This window comes from Anolis sagrei, chromosome 5 (assembly GCF_037176765.1).
Source record: "Anolis sagrei isolate rAnoSag1 chromosome 5, rAnoSag1.mat, whole genome shotgun sequence".
NCBI classification, from domain to species: domain Eukaryota; kingdom Metazoa; phylum Chordata; class Lepidosauria; order Squamata; family Dactyloidae; genus Anolis; species Anolis sagrei.
In genome coordinates this window covers 170017553-170038925 of record NC_090025.1, presented here as the reverse complement: position 1 = coordinate 170038925, position 21373 = coordinate 170017553, and the positions used below count along the sequence as shown (strand labels likewise).

The 21373-nt window shown below is 40.2% G+C and overlaps 1 long non-coding RNA gene across 2 annotated transcripts in view; it reads left to right on the top strand.

The window, feature by feature from the left end:
- Window positions 1-217: 217 nt before the first annotated feature.
- LOC137097100 (uncharacterized) overlaps window positions 218-21373 on the top strand; it is a 72163-nt gene continuing 51007 nt past the window's right edge. Inside the window, exon 1 of one of the 2 annotated variants that reach the window (XR_010909977.1) lies at window positions 218-431. This is a non-coding gene — a long non-coding RNA (uncharacterized lncRNA). Of the gene's footprint in view, window positions 432-976; window positions 1095-21373 lie in introns of those variants that run through there. The other variant, XR_010909978.1, reaches the window with a different exon arrangement.

The window sequence follows — 21373 nt, the reverse complement described above, 5'->3', positions numbered from 1 at the left end:
CAAGGCAGCACAGAATTTCTTAATATTGGCATTTTTGCTGTGGGAGGGATGCTCTGTTATCCTAAATATGGCCCAGCTCTTTGATTAAGAATCCTTGCATGTTAGAGGGATAATCCCAAATTCAAAGAGGACTTATTGTTCTGACATCCTATTGAAACCAGCAGGATACTTTGGTTCTATCTAATTTAATTCCCTATGGATTGCAATAGGACCGAAGTGTGACTAACATTGTTTGGAATGGGGCCATATTGCTCAGACCAAACAAGGGGAATGGAATTCACGTTGCCAGCGACAGGCTATACCCAGGAGCTCTATGGATGCTGAGTGGGAAAGAAAGAGGATATTATAAAGTAAATTCTTAAGCCATCTTTGGCACAGCGTTGGATTAAGTTGTAGCTGGAATGCTTCTGAAGCTAGGTGTGGTCTTCAAGGTATGTGTATCTCTCTCTAATAACATATAAAACAAGATTTCAAGAAACCATCTGTGAACAGTTACAGCAGGTAAAACAATGTGAGGAAATATGCCCAGAATGTTATCTTTTCAGCTGCCAACTTTGTCTTCCAGACAAATGGTCAATGTAAGTTCTTTCTTGCGGGATAGCAGCAGTGAAATAAAGCGGTGGGTGTTTTTATTTTGCCTTTGGGAGAGAGGCTTAAATTCAAAAACATTCTGATGATTATTCCATTTGACAACATGATGGAAACAGGAAAAACAAAGTCAGGCAGGCGGAGGCTCAGTCAAAGAAAATAAAAATGGCTTATTATTAGCTGGTTTTGTGTCCAGTGCCAGATTCTCAGCTTAAGTAAATCATCTTGAGCTGGACTGACTGTACTGAAAACAGCATTATTTTAAAACCGAGACACACGCTTCAAGCTCTTAACTTCTTTTTAAAGATATTTAAGGACCTTCACTCTATGAATCAGGCCTCATGGTGTTAGATACCAAAGTTGTCCAGACATCAGCCCTCAAGCCATTCAGCAAGGAGGATTGGAATCATCCAGAGTAACTTTGCTCCGTGATCCTGTATTTGGTCCCTCATCATCCATGTTTCCTCAATACATGCATAGAATCTCTTTTCCTAAGGACCACTCAGGTGAGATGGCTCGTGAATATGCTCTCTCCCTATACTTAAACCATTATTCAGTGAGATTTTGTTTCAAGCTCTAAGAGAGCTCTTGTTTCCACAGTGAGGTGGTTTAGACTGAATCCTAAGTCTACTTGTTCATTCTCAGAGCAGACCAGGGTTTTAGATTTCATAGGCACGTCTGGCACGGACAAGAGACAAGGCCCTCTCAGTGGTTGCCCCACCGGCTGTGTAACTCCCTCCCCAGGGATATTAGATCGGCCACCTCCCTCCTGACTTTCCAAAAAAAGTAAAAACTTGGCTCTTTGAGCAAGCTTTTGCAAGTGCAGCAGAATAGATAAACATGAAACTATGAATAATTGATATGGAATGGCCAGATAATGCTATTGGAAAATATCTTTAAGAGGATGACACTGGTGATTATATGTTTTTAATGGTTTTTATATGTTTTTATATTGTTATGCTGGTTGTTTTAAATCGTATTTTTATGAATCTGTGGCATTGAACTGTTGCCAATCTGTAACCGACTCTGAGTCGCCTTAGGGCTGAGAAAGGCGGGCAAGAAATGCCATAAATAAATAAATAAATAAATAGGGAAGTGTTAATCCTGGTATAGGTTGAACATTCCTTATCTGGAATTCCAAAAACCACCAAAATCCAAAATTGTTCACATGGATGATTTAGATAGTGAGACCTTTGCTTTTTGATGGTTCAATGCACACAAACTTAGTTTCATGCGCAAAAGATTAAAATATCAGGCTATGTGTATATGGTATATATGGCACATAAATTAATTGTGTTGCTGTGAGTTTTCCGGGCTATATGGCCATGCCCCAGAAGCATCCCCTCTTGACGTTTTGCCCACATCTATGACAGGCATCTTCAGAGGTTGTGAGGTCTTTGTGTGCTGAGACCTAGATCCCATCTCATGTTGCATATGCAAGTATGCAAGTATTCCAAAATCTAAAACACTTCTGGTCCCAGGAATTTCATATAAGGAATACTTAAGTTGTATGTTTCCATAAGTGTTAAACATTGATGACTGAACAACTTAACATTTGTTTGTACAAGGTGATGTAATAGATATTAATGTCACTTGTGCCCTGAATGAATCCTAAGAAGGGCATGTCTGACCTTACAAATTATGGACATTAAGTACTATAGGACATCGTTGAAAGTAATAGACAATACTATCATATATAGACAACGTTGTTGTTGTTAATTCGTTCAGTCACTTCCGACTCATGGACCAGCCCATGCCAGAGCTCCCTTTCAGCCATCAACACCCCCAGCTCCTTAAGAGTCAAACTAGTCGCTTTAAAGATACCATCCATCCATCTTGCCCTTGGTCAGCTCCTCTTCCTTTTTCCTTCCACTTTCCCCAGCATCACTGTCTTCTCTAAACTTTCTTGTCTTCTCATTATCTTGACCTCTAATATCCTTCCCTCCAATGACCAGTCGGGCTTTATTTCCTGAAGTGTGGACTGGTTGGATCTTCTCGTGGTCCAAGGCACTCTCAGAACTTTCCTCCAGCACCAGAGTTCAAAAGCATCTATCTTCCTTCGCTCAGCCTTCCCTATGGTCTAGCTCTCACACCCATAGGTTACTACGGGGAATACCATTGTTTTACAATGCGGATCTTCATTGCCAGTGTGATGTCTCTACTCTTCACTATTTTATTGAGATTGGTCATTGTTCTCCTCCCAAGAAGTAAGAGTCTTCTGATTTCCTGGCTGAAGTCTGCATCTGCAGTCATCTTTGCACCTAGAAATACAAAGTCTGTCACTGTATATAGACAATACTATTATATATATTTGTAGAACAGAGCTATAAAGTGGGAAAAGCCTGCAGTACTGTTGACCTGATGTCGTCAAGGAAGTCTTTCTAGCTAGTTGCAGTATACCAAGAAGGATATAAGAACTAAGCTCACAATTTTACATGAACTTCTCTGTCAATTGTCATTATAGTTCATGCAAGAAGGAATTCTTTTCTTCCTCTTCATCTGCAGTGAGATCTTCAACAGCTTCTGACTTCTAATGCTTCCAGAGATGGTAACAGATCAACTCGAATTTAAGTCATCTCAGCTGTTATCTTAAGAGTTTACAAGGTTAATAACTGTTAGCTTGCTTTAGTGGTCAGTATGATTTTCATGTTCATCTTGATTCCCTCCTTTTTACAGCTCCTACCTGCAATACTCCTGGTGACATGAAGAGTCTGCGCACTCCTTTATTTCTCGCTTGGCTTCCTCTTTTGAATTGCCTTTAAAGAAACCTATGAAAGTAGACACCTCAGCTTCCTCATGAACTCACCATCCAATTAAATAATGGTTTCAAATCCAAAACTAAACACATTCACTGATTCTAGTTCCCACTGCAAACTACCATGGCTGATATTTAGGGGAAAAGACATGACATCTTAGAAATAATGTATCTTTAAGATAGGATGGGACACACACACACACACACACACACACACTATAACTAATTAACAGAAAAATAAAACCCCATGCTCAACTAAAGAATTCATAATTAGGCAGTGATAAGTCTGGATTAGGTGGCTATTGAAAGATGTTTCCAAAATAATATGGTTCATTTCATAGATGGTGGAATTAGTTTGGACTCACAGATCTTCAATGTAGAACCAAGATGGTCTCTGTATGTAACTCCGGCTGAGCAAGGAACTCCAGGTATAAATAAATATTGTACAGTCAGTCCTCCACATTTATGGGCTTAACTTTTTCAGTTTTACTTCTTCGTGGATTTGATAAATACAGTCTTTGAATAATTCTCTTGGAATCTCCTGGTCCTCTAGTAAAGTCTTCTACCACAATGGAAGTTGACCATAATGTCACACTTAAGGGACCTAGAAATTCCTAGCAAGTTGTTCTCTCTGGTAAAAAAAAAAAAAAAGTATTTTTTTTAAAAAAATCATGGCTTTTCCACTGCCATAGAGGTTTTGCACCCTTAACCTCAAAAAATATGGAGGACGGACTATATTTGTATTCCTCCTCAAAGGAAGACCTCTAACAGATTATACCAAAGACAAGAACCAATCATGCTATCAGGCCTATTGTTTTTTGCTTCTTGCAAGATATTGAAATATTATTCAAAATGGCAGCTAATTGGACCAAAGTATCTGTAAATATGATTCAATACCGCCAGGTGCTGGATGTTGCCACTGGCTCTGGTGTCAGTCAGTGCTTTGAGTCTCTTTAAGGGAAAAAGTGGTATATAAATAATAATAATAATAATAATAATAATAATAATACCTATCCAGTATTCTAAGCTGAATTCCATTAAAGTTCGATAGTGATTACAACATAGCAAGGATCAAACTACTATTGCTTCTAATGATGCATCATTAAAAGCAATATAACAATACATCCAGAATACTCTGAACCAGAATCATTCTGGATTTTGGTTTTTTCCGTATTTTGAAATACCTGTACAGTATTTCCATCTACATACATATTGAGATATCTTGGTAATCCAAATATAAAGTTCATTTGTGTTTCATGTACACATTATACACAAAGCCAGATGGTAATTTTAGACAATATTTTAAAATAACATTGTGCAAGTTTATGTACATTGAAATATCGGAAAAGCAAAGGTTTTACTGTCACAGGTAACCGTATGGACAGTTTTGGATTTTGGAGTACTTAGATAAGGAATGCTCAACCTGTAAAACATGGCTGTTTCATCTAACACAAGCACACCTCACTCTGTATATTGCAAATTATTTTGTGCTTCTTTGGTGATTGGTCACTGAAAAGTAAGCACGGACTTCATTTGCAAGTCTGATTATTCAGGCATGGGAATTGGAAGGAAAGGTGTGGCTTGAGGGAAAACATTGTAACAACAGGAAATATGCGTTTTCCTTAATGTGCGATTTGACCTCAGGCTTTTCTTTATCACACCCAGGGGACTGTGGTTGTGCTGGTATTCTATCCAGTATAACTTATTCTTGCATAATAACTGTGTTGTGACTCAATACACATAGTACAATTTATTTTGATGGTGAATCAAGGGACATCTATAGTCACATTCATGTATCAGATGCAGGTGGGATACTGGTCAGGACCTCAGTCTTGAAACCGAGTCATACTACTACTTCTTTAATTGGTGTACATTCCCTTAAATAATACCAAAGTCTATAGCTTTTTTGAAAATTCAAAAATATCAGTTAACAGAACTAAAGAATAAGAACAAATGGCTATAATGGCTAGAATTCAGATGCTATATTAGAACAAGAAGAGCAGCTTTTCAGAAGTTTCTGTTGTACAAACTAGATGCGGTCGACGCTCTGTATTCATTAGTATTCCTTGTCTATGAAATTCATGGATTGTCATCTGTCGACAAGCAACTTGAAGGTACATGCAACACAAATACCCAAGAAGATTTACAAATGCAAGTAAAGGGTAAAGGTTTTCCCTGACATTAAGTCAATTTGTGTCCAACTCTGGGGGTTGGTGCTCATCTCCATTTCTAAGCTGAAGAGCAGGTGTTGTCCATAGACACCTCCAAGGTCATGTGGCCGGAATGACTGCATGGAGCGCCGTAACCTTCCAGCTGGAGCAGTATTTATTGATCTACTAACATTTGTATGTTTTCAAACTGCTAGGTTGGTACAAGCTGGGGCTAACAGTGGGAACTCACCCCACACTCCAGATTTGAACCAGCAACTTTTCAGTCAGCAAGTTCCGCAGTTCAGCGGTTTACCCACTGCGCCAGTAGGGGCTTTAGAAATGCAAACCTAGGTGAAAATATTAGACCTTGAAATGATTACTCCTATCCTGGTTCATGCATTAAGAACTTTTTCACTTTGTGGACTTCTGCATTGCTTACTACTGCTTTGGCATACTATTATTGCCTAGCCTTGTTCAGCATGATAGGATTTGTTTTATGCCTATGTTAAATTTAAAGTTGTCTATCTATTTGAGATAGAAGGCATTGGATGGAGAAACCACTTTGTGGAATGTAGTGTGCAACATCCTAGCCATGTTGAAACAACACATTTTATATAAAAAATTCAAAACAGCAACAATTTGTGATCATTGTGAGCACTGAAGAAAAGAGGAGCTAACAAATGTGTACGTTTTCTTGAAAAATGCAGTGAGGAATGTTTTCAAAGACCCATTTCCAGGAGTTTCTGGTTCTATCGGGGGGTTTGGTCTCTCCAGTTCATTGCCTAGTAAAAATAGTTCAGATTTAATAAAGCACAGATGTTGACACACACACTCACCTTCACCATTGCATGGATGCATTTCATACTAAATTTCACCCAAGGAATTTCAGACTTTCAAGATAATAATCGAAAACACTTCTAGCTTCCCATTGGGATTATTCCTCGTTTGAGATCACAGATGCCCCAACAATGTAATGTTTTAGGGCAAAGGAATTTTTTTTTTTAAAAAATCCTAATTAAAACATTTTGTACTATCCTATCTGCAGTTATTTTAGCAGCTCAGTTTGGGAAACTTGCTTATTTCTCAGGCCCTCAAGAAAGTTTTCTTTTGTCAACATCTTTCTTTCTGCTATCAGAGAAAAGTAGCCATGTATAATAAAGTTAAGGTCCCATTTCAATATAATTAGATATAGTTCCTTGCTGACTGCATTCCAGGAATTCCTCTGGAAAACAAAGTGCAGTCTTTTTTAACATAGGAAAAGGTCTGCTATGTTTAAATTTCAGCCAAGAGAATGATGTTTCGCTGCCATATTTTCAGTTCTAAAACAAATTGAAGCATTTGCCATCCAGATCAACAAGATTTGCATTCTAATAATGAACACACATAGCGCAGAAGTAAGTATTTTTGCTAGTATAACTTCAGATTGCTATCCTAAAAACAGTCAATAAAATCATGTGGTTCAGGACTGGATTACAATGCTAAAACCTGTGAATAGGTTTTTTAAAATCCCAAACACATTGTCTTTGGCCAGTATCAAAAGCTCCATGCAATTGTTCTGTTCGGTGGTATCATCATCTTTATTCCTAAATTAAAGTATACATCTCTCACATCAGGACTCAAGATGAGTTCCAATGTAGTTAAATACTACAAAAGATCAACATTAAAATGGAATAAAGCTATAAACCATATAAAAACAATTTAAAATATGCAATTTTAAAGGCAGTTTAAAACAAAATTGTACTGAACACTCTTAAAAACACTTTCTTTAAAAATTTCAGTTCCAAACCTGGGGGTTGCAACCAGATACAGTGAAGACATCTGCCTTTGCACTTTGCTACTCTGCTGCTGAATATGTATGCCCAGTATGGAATACATCTCACCACATTAAAACAGTGGATGTGGGTCTTAGTTAGACATGCCGCATTATCACAGGATGCCAATGCCCAACTCTGCTAGAGAAATAATACTGTTTAGCCAGTATTGCACCAACTGATATCCACTGGGAAGCAGCAGCCTGAAAGGAAAGGACCAAGGCCTTGACATCACTGGCTTTTCCTCTGTTTGGATACCAGCCAGCATGTCAATGTCTTAAATCAAGAAATAGCTTCCTAAGATTCCATCTGAACATTAGGAAGAACTTCCTGACTGTGAGAGCCGTTCAGCAGTGGAACTCTCTACCCCGGAGTGTGGTGGAGGCTCCTTCTTTGGAAGCTTTTAAGCAGAGGCTGGATGGCCATTTGTCAGGGGTGATTTGAATGCAATATTCCTGCTTCTTGGCAGGGGGTTGGACTGGATGGCCCATGAGGTCTTTTCCAACTCTTTGATTCTATGATTCTATAATTCTAAGATCTACAGAGATACTTGCAGGAACACCACAGCAAGTAAGAGTACAAACATGGCAGGCTAAAACCCGGAATCTCAATCAGTGGCTGATACCAGATGAAAGGCTCCCTTCTGGGCACACATAAGATTGGGTGACCCTGAAGGTGCTGGACAGGCTGTGCTCTGGCACCACGAGATGTAGAGCCAACCTTAAGAAATGGGGATACAAAGTGGAGTCCACAACATGTGAGTGCGGAGAAGAGCAAACTACAGACCACCTATAACAACCGCCTGAGCCCTGTCACATGCACAATGGAAGACCTTCTACAGTGACACCAGAAGCACTCCAAGTGGCCAGCTTCTGATCAAAGGACACTTAGCATAATGCCAAGTTTTAAAACTTTGTTTGTGTTTTAAAATACATTATAACTGTACCCTCAATTCACTTCTGACACAATAAATACATAAATAATAGTCCTCAAAATGTTTCAATTAAAAATGTTTTGCCTGCTGAAGGAAAGCAAGAAGTAGAGGACACTCCACATGATGCCTTCTAGAGACCCTTTTACGTATCACTTAAACTGGACTGGATAATGTTTTAACCCATTCATTTTAATAGCTACATCTACAGATTTTTAAAAATGAAACTGGTTAGGATGGTCCCATATTCTGGACTTTCTGCTTTTAATGTTTTGAATTTCTGGGTTTAATGTTAAGGCTTTTAAAAAAACACACACACAAACCCCTCTAATATTTTACGCTCCTAATCTATGACCATAATAATAAAATTCATTCATTCAGCTTGAGTAGTCTCTCCTGAAGAGATGATGGAGTGCTCTGTGAAGGCTCAACTAGGTCAGGCTGAAGAAGTAGAAGCAGTGAAGTTGGAGGGAAAGGCAGCAAAAAGACAGTGCTTAGCAAGGACAGTGTCATGCCAGATAAAGGAAATGATGGTGGCAACAATGAGGAGGATTTTAGCAATCTGCTGTTATTGATGTACCGCAGTGACTGTGATAACAGAGGCATTATTCTATTCCAATTAGCCACTGTCCTGGCCTTGAGAGAATAGGCAAGCACAGTGCCATCGTGTCTGATCCAGAAACAAATGAAAGGTCCTCCTTCCATCCCAGCTGTCACTGTCCTGACTCCTGAGGGACAGAAGAAGAGACAGGTACAACACTATCATGTCTGGGCCAAGAAGCAGATGAAAGGTCCTCGCTTTCTGCTGGACATTAATCTTCTCCCATATGCTCACTCCTTTTCCCTTTTGTGTCATGTTTTACTAGATTGCAAGCCTGAGAGCAGTAAAGCCCATATACAGAGATGGGAGTTATATAACTAAATGAGATGATGCCAACAACAATTTCTTCCTCCTCCTTTCATGGGGTATAAGTTGAGAGAAGAACGGTGTGGTACCTGCACCCATCACAGCCCCCATTATGCAGCACAAGTTCCATGTCATTAGGAGCAATCACGGAACAAGTGCTTAGTTAAGATGGGTGGTTGTGGTGGTATTGGTGGCACCCTGTGTCACCATTGTTGCTGCTGAGTACCAGCAACAATATTGCTAAGATCCGAACTACTCCACTCCTCCTTCATCTTTATCACTGCCCTTCATCTCCCTGGCAATGTTACTAAGGGTTAAATTACAGCCCTCCTCTTCTCTGCTTCCACTTCCTCCTCCCAGCCTAGCTGAGACTTTGCTGGCCATGCCATAAGGTTATGTTTCATCTTTGCTTCAAAAGGAACTGCCCATACAGGGGATGGATTAGACATTTGGGATATGTGTGGTTTAGGTTTCTATATGTATATCTAAATCATGCTCTCTTGTGCAACATTAGGGTTCAGAGGAGCCCCATTTGAGAAAGGCTGGTCTAGATTGTCCAGGTCTGATACAAAAACTAGGTACCAGTGCTTCTGACATTGCGATGTGTAGTAGAAGACTATATTTTACATGTAATAATAATAACAATAACAACAACAAGGTATGGATTGTCGATATTGCAATCCCAGGCGACAGCAGGATTGAAGAGAAACAACTGGAAAAGCTGACACGATATGAGGATTTAAAGATTGAACTGCAAAGACTCTGACACAAGCCAGTCAAGGGGGTCCCAGTGGTGATCGGCACACTGGGTGCAGTGCCTAAAAACCTTGGCCTGCACTTAAACACAATTGGCGCTGACAAAATTATCATCTGTCAGCTGCAAAAGGCCACCCTACTTGGATATGCACACATTATTCACCAATACATCACTGATACATCCTAGACATTTAGGAAGTGTCTGACGTGTGATCCAATACAACAGCCAGCATAGTGATTTTGTTTGCTGTGTACTCATCTTGTTGTGTTTCTAATAATAATAATAATAATAATAATAATAATAATAATAATAATGGACATAGCTTCAGAACTAAGGTGGTGGGCACGGGGCTACTTTAGGGGTACACTATGTTGTACATTTGACTCTAATCTATAGGAGGCAATAATGGATAGCAGCTCTGAAGAAACTGCACCTTTTGTTTGTTTTCCAATCTTTCCCCCAAAATGGGATCTGCCGCAGCCCCTACTGTCTGAACTGGTTGTGTTGCTTTGCCCAGTGGTAGGCAGAGCCGGATCTGTCTAATCATTATGTCTCAGCAGCTTAGGAAATACATTCCCACCATATTTAATCTGACTATATATGTGGTGATGAATGAAATGAATGACAACTTTTGTCTTCATTAAAATGACAGGCTTATCAACCTTATCATTTGCTGGTGTCGGGCCAGTTTTTGAGCGTGCTGGCTATTGCGTCTCTTTGACCTATAGATAATTTGAAATTTTAAGTGTTATTGTTTCATAAATGTGAACAATGGCTCTAAGATCCATTGGCACATGCTTTTGACAGGGTGCTGGCAGAAGGCGGTGTTCAACAAAGCTTGCCAATGCCTGCGTGCATACTTCTAAGAATAACTCAGTGTCCAAGAATTTGGCCTGCTCTACCACAACCCATGGCCAGCAAGCAGCTGTTTTAAATTACAGCGGCCTGAATTGATACTGGCTTTATTATAGTTGGACTGACACCCCGCTTTCTCTTAATCGTCTCAATGTCCCGTCCCCCCTTTGCCTTTGGATGGCAGCTTGCATGGCACTTATTTATTACATTCCATGTTTTAAAGTCATAAGTGACAGATTGGTAGTATCTTCTCATACATGTGGAACAGCATCAAAAGAAAGAGAATATAAGCCTCTTTCCAAAGTATAGCTTATATCAGTTGAAAGACAGGGTTTTCCTTGGACAGCGAAACAAAGGGATATGGACTTCTTTGTTTCTAAAAAAAGCCCTTTTCTTATTTTTCTTAGCAAGAAAGCATGTTATAAACTATTTTCTCATTACTAGCTTTGGTTTCACTTTGAGTTTAGTGGGATGTCAGACATTCCACTAGATGCTGTGGTCTACAGATGACACAGACATGTTCCCTTCAATCTGCTATATTACATGTTGTGTTACAATATAAGGCCCATCATCATCAGCCAGCATAGTGCCATTTTTACTGTGGCAGATGGGAGCTGAAATGCAACACTTTGGGAGGAAATATAGTCTTAACACCATGAGCTAACTGTAGTTGCTGTCTCCAAATTGTCCAGTTCAGATCTGGAAGGATTAAATGTTATTTGTGCCACGTCTAATTTGATGGGAGTGGGATCTTTTAAAAGTACAAGGCAAAATATCCCAAATGTTTTAGATTTGCTTAACTTTCTGTTGTGTTTTAATGTTAGATATGAAGTGGTTTAATGTGGAAGATAAGTGTATTGCAGAAATGCTTACTTTTGATTTATAAGAACTGATAATGAATCAAATGATTCTGGGGGGCAGGGAGAATGTAATTTTCGTCAAAAGCAAGGGCCTTTTGAAGTGCCTTCAAAAGGCCCTTGTTTTCATATGTTGTCGGGGCTGTGAAAATGGCATCACTACTAGTCATGATTTGCAAGATTGACCACACTGGAGACCTCATCAGATGGCTGCTAAGCTCTGTTTTCGTGCTCTTAGGAAAGTCCCACAGAGGCCGTCGCATGACATGAGGGAACTTCCAGTGGGAATTCATAGGGCTACATTTCGCATTGAAATGGAGTCCAAGACCTTTACCTTGAGTCCAGTGTCAATTGACTCCTGATAGAAAAAGACAAGGCAAAGTGGGAAGAAAACAGAGAAAGGTTCAATAAGCCTGTGTGATGGCTGGTCATCCCTGAAGATGGGGAAAGATGGAAGGGAATGCTTTCCCCTTGCTCTGTCTGATGAAGTCCTGGGTGTGAGCCCATTCTGGCAAGAGTTTTGGCTCTCACCTGTGGTTACACTATGGAGCATGTCCACACTATGGAGCATGCCCAGCAGCACATAAACGGCTCTGAAAGCCAACACCATCTTTTGAGTGTTATGTTACTGTGTTCAGCAGTTACATCTGGCCACCATATTTCCCCCTAGGCTTGTCATCCCCGAGCAATTCTAAACAATGCCAAGTTACTTCACGTTTCTCTTGTCACATCACAGTTTTTGTTGTTTAACATCTACATGAAGCCGTTGGGAGAGATCATCCGGAGTTTCGGGGTGCGGTGTTATCTGTACGCAGATGATGTCCAACTCTGTCACTCCTTTCCACCTACTTCTAAGGAGGCTGTTCAGGTCCTGAACCGGTGCTTGGCTGCTGTGTCGGACTGGATGAGGGTGAACAAATTGAAGTTGAATCCAGACAAGACAGAGGCACTCCTGGTCAGTCGAAAGGCCGAACGGGGCATAGGGTTACAGCCTGTGTTGGACGGGGTTACACTCCCCCTGAAGACGCAGGTTCGCAGCTTGGGTGTGACCCTGGATTCATCGCTGAGCCTGGAGCCTCAGGTCTCAGCGGTGGCCAGGGGAGCATTTGCACAGCTTCGGCTCGTGCGCCAGCTGCGCCCGTACCTCGGGAAGTCGGACTTGGCCACGGTAGTCCACGCTCTGGTCACATCCCGCATAGATTACTGCAACGCGCTCTACGTGGGGCTGCCCTTGAAGACTGCCCGGAAGCTCCAGATGGTCCAGCGCTCGGCAGCCAGGTTGCTAACAGGAGCAGCTCTCAGGGAGCATACCACTCCTCTGTTGAGCCAGCTCCACTGGCTGCCAATTCCCTACCGGGCACAATTCAAGGTGCTGGCATTAGCCTACAAAGCCCTAAACGGTTCCGGCCCCACCTACCTCTCCGAACGCATCTCCTCCTATGAACCGACACGGACATTAAGATCGTCCGGGGAGGCCCTGCTCTCGGTTCCGCCTGCGTCACAGGCACGGTTGGCGGGAACGAGAGACAGGGCCTTCTCGGTGGTGGCCCCTCGGTTATGGAATGCCCTACCAAGCGACATCAGACAGGCCCCTTCGTTGCTGGCATTTAGGAAGAAGCTCAAAACCTGGCTTTTTGAGCAAGCGTTTGGCTAATCAGCGCAATTGTACACAGAATGACGGTAAACTGAACATAGGAACGGTATAAGAATATGAGACTGGATCTTGGTTGCGATCGAGGCACTGTATGAATGGTTGTGTGTTTGTTATTGGGTATGCTGTGTTTTAATTGTTATTGTTGTGGTAATTAATATTGTGTAAACCGCATTGAGTCACCTATTATAGGTTGAGAAACGCGGTATAGAAATAAAGCAAATAAATAAATAAATAAATAAATAAGTCATTAGTTTGCCCTCAGATCTTTTTCTCTCACACTTCAGTCGCCTCCCAGTTGTGTTTCCATTTGTGCCTCTGACTTTCATTTTCCTGCACTCAGCCTCCCCACTTTACAACTTTTTTTAAAAAATCACTGTTATCGTAGCTGTTTTTAACAATAATATCAGTCATCTTGGTCTTTCCCACTCTGTCTCATAGAATCATAAAACATGCAGAGATTTTACTTTTCAAAGGAATATTTAGTTTACTTTCCTGACCTCTTAGTTCAAATCAAATAAAGCTCCTAGCAAAATATTGTCCAACTGCAACAGGTCTCTTATTAGCTAGAAATGTTTCCTGTATGTTAGACTTGCAAATGTCATCTTTAAGTGTATTATAAACTAGCTTGGGGAGCCAGCGGTGCCCAAGTTATTTGAGAAAGGCATTGTTTGTTTTTTTGTTTGGTAATATCAGCTTGGTAATGTCTAACACTATTTATCAGAAAAGGCCAGTCTTTCCTTTTTTTTTATGAATGCTCCCAATAGAAAATGCAGAAGGATGTGGGTGAACTACAACTCCCAGATTTCCAGGGTAATCACTCAGAAACCCAGCCAGTAATCACATTTGCCCATGTTGGTTCTGTGTGCAAAGTTTGGTCCAGATCCATTGTTGGCTCGGTTCAATGCTCTCTGGATAAGAGTGAACTATAACTCCCAGATGGGTGGTTAGGTGGTTAGTGTTTGGGGAGGACATTGGCAGCATTTGGGCTACGTGTTCATGGCACTCGTTATAACCTGCAATGTCAGTGGAGGGAGTGCCTTTGGAGGCTTCTCATCACTTGAGACTATAGCTTGTTTGTAGAGGCAGGAGACTGTCAGTGTGAGTGGGACACCTCTGCTGCATATACATACACATTCTTCACTTTTATTATGTGGATAGATAGATAGACAGACAGATAGACAGATGATAGATAGATAGAAGATAGATAGAAGAAAGAAGTGGTGTATGGAAGATATAGAAGATAGCTAGATTAACAAATTAGCTGTATCTGTAATTCAGATAAATTAGCTATAGCTTTCTTTTATAGATTTCCTTTTGAGAAGTCATTTGCTCAAGGTACAATGAAACCATTAACAACAAAATAACAAAAATGAAACATAACGAAATATAATAATTGAAGAAAATCAATAAATGGGGGAAATAGTCAGCTAAGACTTTAAATTAAGCAAAAAAGCAGTGATAGGTGGGCATTTCAGCAGAAGGTGTCTGGTGGGAAAAGGATATTGATGAAAACAGAATGAGTATCTTAGGGTGCATCTACAATGTGTAATTAATGCAGTTTGACAGCCCTTTAACTGCCATGGCCCAATGCTGTGGAATCAAGAGAGTTAAAGTGAGTTCAAAATGACATTAATTCTACAGTTTTGTTATTGTGTTAGAAGTGACTTGAGAATATACTGCAAGTCACTTCTGGTGTGAGAGAATTGGCTGTCTGCAGGGACGTTGCCCAGGGGATGGCCGGATGTGTTTCCGTCCTGTGGGAGGCTTCTCTCATGTCCCCGCATGGTAAGCTGGGGCTGACAGATGGGAGCTCACCTCATCTCACAGATTCAATCTGCTGACCTTCAGGTTTTCAGGTCAGCAGTTCAGCTGGCACAAGGGTTACTTTAACCCATTGCATAACCACAGCTCAATGAGTTAAACCCTTGTGAAGATGCACCCTAAGACATAACTAAAAGTATTACTTGCACATAGTTACATTTCCAAATTTTATTTATTTATTTATTAACTGCATTTCTATACTGCTTTTCTCACCCCTGGGGGGACTCAAAGCGGTTTACAACATAATAAATGGCAAATTCAATGCCTCACATATATACAAAAATATCACATATCCAAATCAGTAACATATAACTGTAGAAAATAATCATTAAAAGGGGTGAATATAGAGAAATAAAATCCCAAAGATTGACATAAAGGACAAATATCAATCAAGTACACATGGTGATAACACTCTCGCCTGTTAATCTAGGCTAAACAAGATTTTAATTGGCTTCTTTCTTTCCTAGCCTCCTTGACCTCATTTTTAAAGCCATTCTCTCCAAATCTTTTGTAAGTTGTCAATGTCCTCGTTAAAAGAACAGGCCCCAAACCAAACACAGGAATTTAAGCCAACCTTTATCAGTCCTGAGTGGAGACTATTGCTTCCTGAACCAGTTGATACAGTCTGAAGTGTGGCTGACCCTGCCATGATTTCATTGGGTTTTCCCTCAATGTCCTAAGAATACCTCCTTTCAGTGCACTGTGCTCTCATTTCTTGTTAATTATTTCTATTTGCTTGTTAAAATGCAAGGGCTTATTCATACAATCCTTGAATTTTAACAAGCAAATAAAAATAATTAATAAGAAATGTATACTTCTCTGCTAAAGAGGGCTGATGCAAACTACAATTTCCAAAATTCCATTGCATTAAGCCATGCCAGTTATAATAATAATCTTTATTTGTACCTCACCATTATCTCCCCAAAGGGACTCAGGGCGGTTCGCAGAAGTACTCCAAGTGCCACATGCAGACAACAATACATAAGTATAAATACAATGACATAAGTATAATAGCAGTGCATAAAAATCTCATTACTGAAATTATAAAAAATTGAAAATTATAAAATTCCCAAAATGTAGTGGGATCTCCTGGGCAACAATCAATCAAAGTGCGGGCCAGAACTATCAATGATTCATCATATTGCCCATGGATTACTCAGGATCAAAGGCTTGTCTGAAGAGCCATGTGTTTAGACTCACCCGGAAGGCCTGAAGAGAGGGGGCTAATCTAATTTCTTTAGGGATGGTATTCCGGAGCCGGGGAGCCACCTCTGAGAAGGCCCTCTTCCTAGTCTACACCAACCATGCTTGAGACAGTGGTGGATGCAGTTATAGTGGTGTATTAATTAAAGTGCATTAATTCTACAGTGTAGATCAGGCATGGGCAAACTTGGACCCTCCAGGTGTTTTGGACTTCAACTGTAAGGAATTGTGGGAGTTGAAGTCCAAAACATCTGGAGGGCCCAAGTTTGCCCATGCTTGGCGTAGATGCACCCCTAGAGAACATTTGGGCTTCACAGAAATTTCTGGGAACATAAGCTTATTTCTCTGAAATGAGGCATCAATTCCCTTGTGTCTTGTTTTAGTTTATTATTTTTTCTCCTTGGGGGACTCTTGATTCTCCCAAATTGGGGATTTGGGCATGCATGTTGCTTATCCCAAAGGGAAAATCCTGGTTTGTTTCACCACTAAGCCCCATTAGCAACAGTTATGCAAAAAAATTCTACAAAACAAAGTATACTACGCCAGCATATCCATTAATGTTTAACTTGCATAAAATGAAGACTGTATCTTATTCCTACATTCTGTCCCTGCCTGACCTTTAGCCCGCACACAACTACTAGGTTCATCTGTCAGATATAATCATGGTATCTGCCTGCCAAGTTTGCTTAGCAATCAGCTTTATGGAGTCAAGGGCAAATTGACTGCAAACCCACAAAAACAATTTTTCCTGCCTCTCCAAGAGGTTAACTCCAATCATGAGGGCAACGCCCCTTATCACAACACAGTTGGGATCTCAACCCTTGGTGATCTGCAATGTTATTTAGTTTGTTAAGTGAAAACATTTAGGAAAAAGTTGGGCTTCCACTGTGGTTTACCCACGCCAATGAAAAGGCTGACGTGGGACAGAGGCTGCCCTTAATAGTATCAAGTTGAGATCTCATTTAGCGGTCTTGTCAGCAGTTTTTACGTCTTCAAAATTAGTCTTTAATAAGCACATTCATGAAAAGGGGTTTGTGGAAATATCTTTGGAGAGCCCTTTCATCGACTCTTTGGGGTGTATCAATCCTTAATGACCGCCTGTCTACTTGTTGCTCAAAAATGGCTTCCCTCCACCACAACCCAGTCCATCAGACTAAATGGACCAGAGAGAAATGTCAAGTAGCACCAATGCACGCAGAAGGTTAAGCATTCATCAGTTTGTCATTAACTGTGCAAGCCATTTGGGTGAATATGCATTGATTATACTCCATTAGGTGTCTTTATGGCTGGCTGAACTTCATGTCAAGTAGTAGATATTTGAACTCCACAGCATAGAGGCTCTTAAATCAATGGGAAACATCAGGTACTTCTCCAGCAACCCATATTTATTTCAGGCTATTGCAAAGACGTTATCAGAGCATACTATGTTATGATGCAACAGTTTTCACTCTAGACAATTTGATTTTTATGCCATCAAGATAAGGAGTTAACGCTCACTTCCTCATATTCTCCTTATCTCCTTCATACCCTAAAATCTAATGTTTATTTTTTTATAAAGCTAGTCTAAGTAAAATAATCACAGTTCAAGACTCTGAAATTCTATTATACTGGCAAAAGAGCCACATTTCACCGAGAACATGGCTGTGCATAATCCTCCTGATTAACTTTTCTTATCTAGTCAAAACTGTGTTTTGCTGTATTACATTTTTCATGGATGTATTTGTGATAGGATCACCAGTTGAAAATTGGAGAGGGCTTCTTTGCTTTCAGCAGTGGCAAATTAGATATTTCTGCGGGTGTTACTTGTGATGCAACGAGGCAACAATTAACACCTGCTGAAATTTCCTCTTCCACACAACCATTAAATGGACAGAAGCCTTTGTCCCTTATTTCACCTAGTTTGGAAGCATGGGATGAGGCTGCTGTATGTAGGCTGGAATGCTATATGCACTTACTTGATGGATTTGAGATAATCGGACTTGTGAGTAGGCAAGTAATAGAATAGGTGTTTGTCCTGATTCCATTTCATGAAGCTAAAAATGGTTCACAGTAAAACAAAAAATTCACAGCTGGGGATGGATGAACTGGGGATCACATACATGACTATACCTATCTATACTCATAAATACATCCACGTCATAATTTTCATCTCCTTTCTGAGTATTCCGATAACACAGAAATATTCACTTAGATTCTTGTTCACTTATTTACTTACTTGGGCAATCCCTCGTCTGATAAGATTGTCCTCTACGTTTGGTGTCCTGGCGATGGGTACGTAGGTAACTGTGGAGCCCTATTCTTGACCTGCATGTTCTCCCACAGTGAGGGCATTGGTTTCCAGGTGGAAGGCGGTCCTGTTCAGGTTTGGCTTTCTCTTGGCACATTTCTCTCTTTTGCCATCCATTCGTGCCTCTTCAAATTCTACAGCACTGCTGGTCACAGCTGACCTCCAGCTAGAGTACTCAAAGGGCAGGGCTTCCCAGTTCTCGATATCTATGCCAGAGTTTTTAAGGTTGGCTTTGATCCCCTCTTTAAATCTCTTTTCCTGCCCTCCAACACTCCATTTTCCATTCTTGAGTTCGGAGTAGAGGAACTGTTTTGGGAGACTGTGATTGGGCATTTGGACAACGTGGCTGGTCCAGCGGAGTTGATGGCAGAGAACCATCATTTCAATGCTGGTGGTCTTTGCTTCTTCCAGCATGCTGACATTTTCTTGTTCACTGCCACCAGGAAATACTAATCTCAGAACACCAAGAGCTGTAATCTCCTCTCACTATGGCCCATTTGATCACCAATGGAGAGAAGAAATTATTGCAATAAAAAGAGCATGGTGTCCTACCGCATTTGGAGGCCAAACAGATGATTCCCCCACCTCCCTCCTCTCCTTCATGGGATGAAGTCCTTAGTTTCTAACTAAATGCTAAAAGGAGGAGGTGTTGTTTAGGCCATTTAGAACTGTCTTATTAGCCTACCTGCTTTGCTTTGGGATAACTTTGTATGAACTGCAGAAAATAAAATGTGGGCTTTCAAAAACCTGGCAGTATATCTTGTGTGTGTCCTTGAAAGCATAGTAACTGGAGTTCTGTATGATTTTTTGACAGCATTTGCAAGGCAAACAATTTATTTGCTGAGAAAAGCCAGACTTTCTTTGTCCTTGAACAGAATTCTGTAGGAAGGTGTAAGATTCTGGATTATTAACCCATGCATGTGTACGTGTATATATGTGTGTATTTATATATGGGGCAAATACCTAAGAACTGTTTGAATTTAACATGATATCAGCCGTGTGCTCATTTATTCTTTCAAAAAAAATGTTTATTGTTGTAATATAACTATAATGTTACAACCAAATTGAATCAGTACGTACTATAAACATCTTATATTACTTATATAAAACTCCCCTAATTTTATCCATCTTCACCCCATTAAACTTCCCATCTACCAACCTAAATGCATCTCTGTGAAAAAGTAGGCATCCTCTCATTACACTATAGTACACAGAGTTTTATTTTCTTCCTTACAATTAATCTTCAAGCCTCTTCATGGTTGTTTTTTTTTTTAAAAAAAAATAAAGCTCATGAAGTGTCTTCAATCATCCTTGAAATGTGCATCTTCAGCATAGTTTAAGAAGACAAAAGGCATGCTTTCCTTACCTGCAGTGACTTGCAGTGCCTTATCTTTAACTGTAAGAATACTTTTAGATGGTTTTGTGATATCTGTAGTACCGCAAGGGCTCTTGAATATAACAGTAGTAGTTTTCAATTGCTGAGAAGGGAGAACTAGGAGAATCATCTAAAAGCTGCAGGCATCAGAGTACAAGTTTAAAGAAATTCTGCCTGAGATCCTCTCTTGTGAATCCCTGTTAGATTTAAGGACAAATTCAAGACTTTTTGCTTCTTAATGTATAGCACTGAATGGGACCCTCATACTCACACATTACTCTAGGTACAGCTGCATTGTGGTACTGAATACAGAAGATTGTTTTTACACAAATTGCAGAAATATATTTTTCAGTACCGGCCAGCAAAAATACAATTGCAACAAATGGAAGTAATTAACATTTGCTGCCCTTTGGCGGAACCTTCAATCTGCTCCCAATAAGGTTACTAAGTCAAAAACACTGCAGATGATGAGATTTCAGGGCCAAAATCTGAGACCATGTCATCAAGCAGGATCCATTAAGCATCAATCACAATTGCTTAGAGCATGCCACTTACAGACTTTCACAAATTAGGAAATATTTATCTGGAAATTATGTTTTTCAAACCCTGAACCAAACAAAAAAAAGTATCTTAAAACTCTAAAATCAGAACAGTAAATAAAGAGCAACACCCCTAAAGCAGGGGAATTCCAGACAAGAATCAATCAGGGACAGCTAACACAACCCATCAAAGAATCCCCCCAGGCAGCAACCAGCCAGGTATTGAAGCTGCAAGGCCATTAAATGCTCATAAAGGTGGCTATTTGCAACATTCACACCTGCCTGAAGCAGACAAGAGTTCTTTCTCCCACCCTAGACATTCCACAGATATCTAAACCTCATTTGCCTAGTTTCCAACAGATCCCTCAACCTCTGAGGATGCCTGCCACAGATGTGGGTGAAACATCAGGAGAGAATGCTTCTGGAACATGGTCATACAACCCAGAAAACTCACAGTTTCCCAGTTGTATTTTTAATATTTTTAAGCAATGTATTCACAACTATTTAGGAGTTGTAATCCAAGCAAAGAAAGTTTACCAAGCTCTGATTTGAACAAAAACACCCATATTTGTTACATCTGTGTTCTTTTTACACTTTCAAACCCATGACTGTCTATTATATTTCATGTAACGTATGTCAATGTGTAGGTGTCATTTCACATGATGCACAACTTCAGTACAAGACACAGTGTGCAGTGGTGACCTGTACACTTAAGACCATAACTGGATGCAAACCATTGGAGATGTTTTTTTTTTAGATTTAAGAGATATCAACATCATATTTGGCTCTGCTGTCAGACATGTCCTCCTTTGTTATCTTGAGCTGCTCCTGCAATATCAGTGGTTCAGCCCTAAATCTGAAGCAAACAGTGGGTTTTACCTAC